This window comes from Gymnoscopelus microlampas, assembly GCF_963454915.1.
Source record: "Gymnoscopelus microlampas genome assembly, chromosome: 1".
Taxonomy (NCBI): domain Eukaryota; kingdom Metazoa; phylum Chordata; class Actinopteri; order Myctophiformes; family Myctophidae; genus Gymnoscopelus; species Gymnoscopelus microlampas.
In genome coordinates, this window is record NC_139962.1 from 43,300,713 (window position 1) to 43,310,712 (window position 10,000).

Genomic DNA, 10,000 nt, shown 5'->3' on the forward strand with positions numbered 1-10,000 from the left:
ATTTTAGAGCTTGTACATTTGTCCAAATCTTTGAATCCATATATTTTTTTGGAACAACATTTTAACTCAAATCTTTGCTTCTGGGGGAGGTCCCTGGAACAAAACGTTTCCATGTCAAGGACCCCAGAATTGTGTATTTTTTTGTCCGCCGACCGCCTTCTGAAAATATGTAGTTCCAGGGACCCCCCCCCCCCCCAGAACCAAAGATTTTAGTTTAAAAATGTCCCAAAAATATATGTATTCAAGATTTATACAACAAATGATCACGATTTTTTTTTTAAATAGCAGATCTACAAGACTTGTAGATCTGCTATTTTTGAATAGCCAACAAAAATACTGGTTAAAGCTAAAAATCTAAAATGACACAGTATGCGTTCCCGGATTGAATGGGCTAAACCAACCTCACCCACCATGCATGACACTGTGAAGACTGCACAGAGAGGAGAGGAGGAGGAGAGAACAGGAAGAGGTGGAGGAGGAGGAGGGGGGGGGGGGAAGAAATGGTGAAGGAGGGATGGAGAGACAGGCAGAGAGATAAGCAGGGTTAGTTGGAGCACTGGAGGGAGACATACACTACACTGTTCTCTTTCTGCTCACACACATACACACACACACACACACACACACACACACACACACACACACACACACACACACACACACACACACACACACACACACACACACACACACACACACACACACACACACACACACACCATCCATCAAAGCATCCCAAACACGCATATACAGGAGCCACACAAAGCTTGGCAGCCGGGTCAGAGTTTGCCACCAGTCGAGGGGAGTTATCCTGCTTCAACACCTGTTTCCTACAGAATGTGTGAGGTCAAAGGTGAGAGGCTCAGAGGGTCTCGTTATAAGTGGACCACTGCTGAGATGCGCCTGTAGCCTGACCTTCCTGCTACCCCTGCCCTCACACAGGGGGGCCAGCCCCTCCTCCTTGCTGGGTAATCCCTTGGTCCAGCAGGCATAAAACGTAAAAACTATATTCACATGCTGTATTACACACATGCAGGATCCCTGTATATAGCATTGATTCACAAACGTTTTATTTATTTCAAGGACCCCCGTTACTTTGAGAGGGTACACATGTATCCTTTCCCCCCCCCCAGGAACCCTGAGTTTCCCTGGACCCCACTTGAGAACTGCTGCTGTATTGCATTCTGTGACATGCTTTTGAATACCAGGATGAAAACAATTCAAGGACATTTTCAACCATTGCTCATGATAATATGGTAACATTTTTGTCTACTCGGTCTGTGTCTCAGAGGAGGGCTGTGGACAGTTCAGAAACCACCCGCCTACCAGTGACATCATCGATGGGGAATCCAAGCTAATAGAAACTGCACGCTTTTATTCCTGTTAAGTTAGCATGCTATAATGGAAGGCATTGTTCTCGGCGTTAATACAAAAATAAAATACAAATTTGAACCGTGTGCCTATAGAGGGAAAATAATGTATTCTGCAAATAACCGCCATCAGATTTAAAATGTCCTAGCCTTAATAATTCCCTCATGAGGACTGATGATGTATCTTTTAAAAATATTGTTGGAAGGTTCATATTAACAGGACCATACAAAGCATCATGTTTGAAAACAAAAAGTGAATCTAAGTAAGGAACAATTGTGTACTTGAAACTGTACTTTTTGAATTTGAAAAAAAAAAAAAAAAAAACTTGCCTAACGATGATGTCACTGGTAGGCGGGTTTCTGAATTGTCCACAGCCCTCCTCTGAGACACAGACCTAGTAAAAATAAATGGTACCATATTATCATGAGCATTAGTGAGGACCAGTATGAAGATAGGTTGAAAATGGGTGAAGTCGTCCTTTAAGGGCTACAACAAAGAGAGGTTTATAACTTGCAGCACAAACATTAGCATGGATGATGATGACCCCAGCCTGCTTATCTGTTGGCCAAGTGCTGACTCACTCGTTGGCTGTGGAGCTATAGGTCCCTCTGTGTCTGACTCCACCAAACCACAGGCACTCACTAAATCAAACCTACCAGAGGGAGAGAGAGGGGGGGGAGACAGAGAGAGAGAGAGAGACAGAGAGAGAGAGAGAGAGAGAGAGAGAGAGAGAGAGAGAGAGAGAGAAAGAGAGAGAGAGAGAGAGAGAGAGAGAGAGAGAGATACAGACAGACAGACAGACAGACAGAGAGGAGTAACTGTAGTCTGGCTGTCTGTCTGTCTGTCTGTCTGTCTGTCTGTTTGAGGAATGTGTTGGAAAAGGGTACAACTCAACCAGGAGTGACCACACAATGCACGCACACACACACACACACACACACACACACACACACTGACCACACAATAATGTCAGTGTGACTAGAAGAGAATTCTGATTCAAAGGCTGGGGTCATACACATATACACACACACACGTATATAAAAAAACACACGTGAAGCTGCATGTGTGTGCAGACGCACGCACACACACAAACGCAAGCACAGAGCACACAGTGAGTGATTGAGCTGGGGCATAACCCCCGTGCCCACGCTGTGTGGGGCTAATAACCCTGGCACGGTGCCAAACCCACTGTCTCCTGACTAATTCTCCACAGTGCCCGCCAGCCCTGGCGCCACTCTGCACAACACAGCTCTGCTTCTGCACAGCTCTGTGATCTTTACATTACTGCATGACTCACACACACTGCAGCTACACACAAACGCACACACGCACACACACACACACACACACACACACACACACACACACACACACACACGCGCAAGCATTTAGCTCACTGGCCTCTGACGTGACACACACACAAAAAATTATATGTGCTGGAACAAAGAAATAAAATATGAATACTGTGAATTAATAGCTATTTGCAGAGAGAATGTGCTCTCTCTCTCTCTCTCTCTCTCTCTCTCTCTCTCACACACACTCAGTCATTCCCCCCCTCTCTCTCTCTCCGCTCAGCTGGAAAAAGAGGGCAGTGAGGTGGCACTCTGCCAAGCGTATACTGCCAAGAGACTCAGTATACTGCCTGCCCACATGCCCGCTCAGGTCTCCAGTGGCATTTTAATCGCGCGCACACACACACACACACACACACACACACACACACACACACACACACACACACACACACACACACACACACACACACACACACACACACACACACACACACACACACACACACACACACACACAAGCTCTGCTTCATGGAGGGGCAATGGCAAGCTTGTCCCTGTCATTCAATGTGAGCCCACCCTCCTGCCACATCTCCAGTGAAGGGAAAAGAGAGAAAGAAGAGAGAGAGAGAGAGAGAGAGAGGGGGAGCAAAGGGGAAAGAGAGCATAGCAAGCAGTGGCATTCCTCTCCGTTCTTCTCGTTCTCTACCCGTCCCCCCCGTTCCCGTCCCCCCGCCCCCCGGCCCCCCCATCTGCCTTTCAAAACACATCTCCGGCCAACGTTCTGTTCATTGTCTCTTCCCAAAACCACACTCTCCTCATCCCCTTATCCTCCTCTCACTGCCCCCCCCCCAGGCTCCTGTCATCTACCAGCCCTTCCTGCACACTCTGCTCCCTCTCATCCCTCTTTTCTTTCCTTTCCTTTCGTCTCATCTCCTTTCCTTTCCACCTGCTGTTGGGTCTAGAGATGGTGGGGGAATGGCTGAGCATCACTGTAACCACTAGACAGACAGGCCCTCACTCGTGCTTCAGTTCATGTTCATAAACTTCGTCGTACGACAAACAGCCGTGAGCTTATCTCCTATTTGAAATGTTGAAATGTTGAAAATGCTTTTGTAAATGTTTTGCAAACTGTCACCTATAATGACCCTAAATATGGACACCAGGATGAAAGTGATTAACTTCAAGTCAACACACTTGCATCACACATCAGTTTTTCTTCATGTTTGGGCTTAAGGCATTGAGCCTCTGCAAGGAAATTATGTTGGTGAGATCCAGATTATTGGGATCGGTGGCCCCCCTCCCACTGACCCGCCCCACCTAGGGGTGCAACAATTAATAAACAAATCGATTTAACCCATTAGGAAAATAAATCGATAAAATACAATAAACAAAGTTAAAACAAATGTTTATATTGATGATCGATCATTTTATAACATAATTAATTAATAATCAATCATTATTTTGGGCATGTCTATATAGGTGAAAATGGTAAAAAAAACTTAAATAATATATAAAACATGTGTGAAAATAGCAGATCTACAAGCTCACAATGCATTAGCACGTTGTGAGTTTGTAGTTCAGCTGTTTTCACTATTTGTGCACAACACCGTTGTGAGACGAAGTATAAAACAGGGCTTAAGTGCTCAATTAATTTGTTAATATCTAACAATTTAAAAAGCATAATAAACAACAAACCTGTTTCTCGATTTCTCGATTAATGGAAAAAGTAAACAACAAAAAAGTAGTCACTAAGAAAATTATGGATAATGGCAGCTACCGTAACCCCTCCCACCCCATCATTGTCCTCCTCATCCAAAGCCCCCCCTCCCTCACCCCAACATGGTCCTTCTCATCAGCCCCCCCTCCTCCATAGTCCTCCTCCTGGCGAAGTGGAACAGTAATCATATGGACCTGGCCAGCAGCCAGTACAGCGCCAGGTCCAGCTGTGCTGCTGTAATCAAAACACACTCACAACTCATCTCATGACAGTCACTTCATCAGCAGGCAGAAGGCACGGACGCATACACACACACACACACACACACACACACACACACACACACACACACACACACACACACACACACACACACACACACACACACACACACACACACACACACACACACACACACACACCTCTTATGCATCTGCTCCCCACTGGGGGAAGATGAATAGCAGAGGGGTTTCACGATGGAGGAATAAAGGGGGGGGGGGGGGGGGTGCATGACAAAAAAGGAATAATGAGAACAGGGGGATAGTAGAACAGAGAGATACTACGGAGAGATACTGTCGGAGAGCGATATACAAAACACATTAGACCGTTTCCTCGTTTTACCGTATAATCTTCTCCACAAGTCTCCCTCGTGTCTACTCCGCTCCATCCAGATGTCTGAGCCCGCGGCACAACGGCAAGACGTCTCCGTGGTCCCGCGGCGCTAGCTCTCCTCAAAGAGATTCTGCCGCGGCGTTGAGAAGTGGGACCAACTGTTGATGGATGGAAACCGCTCGGCGAACGCGTTCACATGCCAACAAGTTTGGACTTGTGGTCTGTGAGCCTGATGTCACTTCCTCCGCAACTCAAGACCTGTTTCCTGTCTGATAGGGGCTCTCTGCCTCTTGACAGGTTGTATTATTTGTTGTTGTTTTCACTCTTGGAGGGAGGGATGATACTTTTGTTCTTTTCTTTTTTTTGATATGTTCTACCCTGAAACAAGTCTCATTTTGACATATTCATTTTTTCTGTCTCTGACACTCACACACATGCACACGCAACTGCATATTAGGTCATTTACTCTCTTTACAGTAAAATCCTCAGTGTTCATTTATCCATTTGTAACTCTGGGACTGTAGAAATGGAACCAAATCTCCATCTCATATAGTTAAAGGATCACTTCACCCATTTTTAACCTATCTTCATATAATTGGTCCGGTCGCTAATGCCCAATATAAGACCAACTATCATTATATATACTCACTCTGTGTCTCAGAGGAGGGCGGTGGACAGTTCAGACACCTGCCTACAAGTGACATCATCGAAAGGCAGGTTTGGGCATTTCAAACAAGATTTCAAACTTTTTATTTAAATTTGTATTAATGCAAGAACAATGGCATCTATTTCCTAAAGCTAACTTTCCAGAAAGAGAAAGGATGTAGTTTCTATTAGCTTGGAATCCCCATTGATTATGTTATTAGTGAGTAGACAGAAATGGTGCCATATTATAATGAGCATTAGTGAGGACCAATCATATGAAGATAAAATTGAAAATGAGTGAAGCGCTCCTTCAAATTAAGACCCGGAATTTTATAGTGCAGAATGATGCTGTTACTGCACTCTCTACTTTCTATTTCTTGCGATCTCATTGCATCTATCTCTGTCTCACATACACGTTTTAGTTTCAAGGATTTTATGGTGTGGCTCTGCAGGAGTATAGCCATCTATAAGAGGGTCTGTCTGTCCGTCTGTCAGTCTGTCGGTCTGTGTGGGTCTGTCTGTGTTTCCGTAGCTAATATCGCAAACCACTGGACTGATCAGTGCCAAATCTCTGATGTAATCTCTGTTGAAGTACTTCCACTATTACTTATCACATAGGTTTTATACCTTTAGAAATATGTAACTTTTAATGGAAGTTTATAATGGAAGTTAAAGGGGCCAAGATTGGGCCCCTATAGATCTAAATGTCATATAATGCTTTTAAAAACAGCTTGTGGTAGTACAAACCACTATAGCTGTGACCACTCCATGTTTTAAGACACAAGTATGCATGCATATCTGTATGCACACCCGCACCTACAGCACATGTGCGCACATACAGTACATGCACGCACGCACGCACGCACACACGCACACACACACACACACACACACACACACACACACACACACACACACACACACACACACACACACACACACACACACACACACACACACACACACACACACACACACACACACACACACACACACACACACACACACACACACACACACACGGCTGTGTGAAGAAGTAGATAGCACACACAGTAGCTGCAGATAACGGGAGCAGTTTCAACATGTAGCAACAGCTATCTCAAACGAGCACCGCTTCCTGCCAGGTGATACTGTACTGGTGATATACTGGTGACACACTGGTGAACTATGGGGGAGCTCTTACACCAACAGTACATTACGCCTACGAATATAAAGACTGAAATCTGCCAGTCTTGCGTGTGTCCTCTTATGCATTGCTCTGTGCAAACACTGCAGTCGTGTCTTGTGTCACGTTTCACCCAGAGCGGAGGAAATGGGCCATGTCATGTCGAGTGTTAGGCGCGGTGGCACACGCATGATCGAGAACACTTAAATAACTCATGAATCCGCCCCGCCCTCCTGTTTTCCACCCACACTACACCACTGGACCTGGAGGGGGGAGGGGGGGGATATTTCGCACAAAGTATGAGTCCATTTGTGTGTGCGCAGTGTGTGTGTGTGTGTGTGTGTGTGTGTGTGTGTGTGTGTGTGTGTGTGTGTGTGTGTGTGTGTGTGTGTGTGTGTGTGTGTGTGTGTGGTGTTGAGCTGATGGGACAGATAGAGATGAGTTTCTGTAAATGACAGGGGGGCCCTTACGGCTAAACAACAGAAATAGAACGAGAGAGAGAGAGAGAGAGAGAGAGAGAGAGAGAGAGAGAGAGAGAGAACCTGAACAGGAGGGAGCTGTGAGGAGGAGGGGTGGGAGAGGAAGCACAAAAGAATAGTGGGATAGAGTGAGAAAGAACCAACGCAAAGAGGCATAGAAAGTCATCGGTGTGTGTGTGTGTGTGTGTGTGTGTGTGTGTGTGTGTGTGTGTGTGTGTGTGTGTGTGTGTGTGTGTGTGTCCGAGTGTGAAAGAGAGAACTAGAGAGATGACAGGAAGAGAGAGAGAGAGCTAGAGAGAGAGAGAGAGAGAAAGTGAAAGGGCAAAGTCTATACATTGATAAGAGGAGACAGGAGCACTTTCCACATAAACGCACAGAGGCTACTGATGGCCTCCCTCAGGGCTCGCGCGCACACACACACACACACACACACACACACACACACACACACACACACACACACACACACACACACACACACACACACACACACACACACACACACACACACACACACACACACACACACACACACACACACACACACACACACACACAGGAGGAGTAGGATGGTTACCCACACCGGCTCCTCACTGGCAGGAGAGCCAGTAGGGTACAACAGCAGCGGCAAACCATAGAAATGATTATTTGGCATGGCAACTACATTGATAGAAGAAAACTGGGCTAAAAATGATTGCCTTCTCTGAATTAAAAGTGAGAGCGGTGCAGACAACAGACAGCAGGACTGCCTCATCTATAATCCATTGGTCTGTGTTGGGGCCACAGGGTGTTAAACAGACCCTATTGGTCACTGCAGTAATTAGGCAATAATACAAATGTAGCTCATTGGCTTCCAAACGCTGTTAAATGTTCAGACTCTCAGAGTAAAAAGAATAAAACCCACACACTCATGTGCTCCAATACAATGTATTCGACGACGCTCGAGCTGCAAGCTTGTACATCTGCTCATTTTTTTTTACATTTTTGAAGAATCTTGAAAGTGTGAGAACTACTGATTTGGAAGGCATTTGTAGAATCGGCCTCAGGTCTTAATGGGTTAAATAAACACTGAGGACTTTACTGTGTATTTGCAGAGTGCACATGAGGGCTCAAAATGGAGGTCTCATCCGCCGTGCCGAGCTGCACGTCTACCAGATCCATCAGACCACACCAGACGGCATCATGCATCCACGTGTGATGTAGATGAACGGATGAATCGGCGCTGACAGCTAGTCCCACTCTGTGACTGTCATCCTGTCTCTGATGGCGGCGTAATTAAGATGTATCCTGTCAACTGGACAGGAACGAGAACGGGAAGCTTTTGTCTGATTGGTCGAAGCAGATACACAGTAAAATCCCCTCGTTTTAAAATGGATACATAAACACTGAGGATCTCACCGTGCAGGGCCATCCCTCTCTGATGTGTAGGCTGCACAGTGACGGGGTGACCAACAAGTCCAATTAAAGCTGTTGGAGGGATGTTTACCATACAGATGAAACGGGATGACTGGGTGTCTGCGGGCCCGCGCGCACATGTGTGTGACTGTGTGTGTGTGTGTGTGTGTGTGTGTGTGTGTGTGTGTGTGTGTGTGTGTGTGTGTGTGTGTGTGCGCGCGCACGCGCGCGTGTTTGCAGTGTGCATAAAGCGAGGGGGGGGGGGGTTGCATACATGTGCTTGACTGTGCATCTATTTTTAATGCATGCCACGCATCATGTTGTACATAGGCATATGTATGTGTGATTGTGTGTGTGTGTGTGCCGGCAGTGACAGGCTTGTGGGCCAGTGTAAGGCTTGCCGGAGAGCGTCGGAGAGGATTAAAGCAGCAGCTCTCGAACAACAATGAGAGGAGAGCAGATGAAAGCGAGCGAGCGATCCCCTGGACATTTGCAAAACAAACTGCGAGGAAAATTGTTATCATCCCCTGCACCGAGGCTGACTGTAGCCTCGAGATGTAAAACACACACAGGGGGACTGAGACACAGTAAAGTGGGTGATAATATAAGATGGAGAAGGGGACTGAGGTGGGAGCGGGAGCGACTGACAAAGACAAGTTGATCCACAATAATATTTGTAATTCAATTTAACTCTGAGAGTTTAAAAACAGACGCTTACGGGCAACTCGGCAAAGCATTTCCATAGGCTGTTGGTGTCTGGGTTTCTGCATCTATAATTCTGGCCCTGATCTCTGAGTGGTCCCCTCCAGGGCCTCATGATACTGCAGCTTCCTGTCTTACCACACGCCAGGGTCACGGGGGCATCTCACGCAGGGAACAGCGAGGAAGCGGGAGATAAGGAGAAACACATTCTCTGGGTTGGTGTACTTTGAAGAGTTTACTAGACAGTTGTGTATGATGGTGCGGTTGCTAAAACCACGAGGCTCCCTGACTCACTGAGCCCCGAGAGACACACTTCCCTCCCACGATAACGGCCTTGGACACTGATTGCGCCACGAGAGCCATCGCACGCAATGAGACCAACAAGTACAGGAGCGATTTGCATTGCTAGAGACCAGCTACTGGGGGAAACGCGCAACTCAATTTGCATCAGCCTCTGGCGTGATACATCCGTGTTTAACTGGACAGAAGGAAAAGTGCACAATGTCATATATTGAGGAAACCCCCTCGAAAACGAGATGCTGCATCCTCTAGTGAAATATAAATAAAAAATATATACCGGTACTGTAGTCATTCACACATTACAGACAGGCGTTTGAAC

At 46.4% G+C, this 10,000-nt stretch overlaps 1 protein-coding gene across 2 annotated transcripts in view; it reads right to left on the minus strand.

The window, feature by feature from the left end:
• gse1b (Gse1 coiled-coil protein b) overlaps positions 1-10,000 on the minus strand; it is a 233,254-nt gene that overhangs the window by 150,627 nt on the left and 72,627 nt on the right. The gene's annotated exons all lie outside the window — the stretch shown is intronic.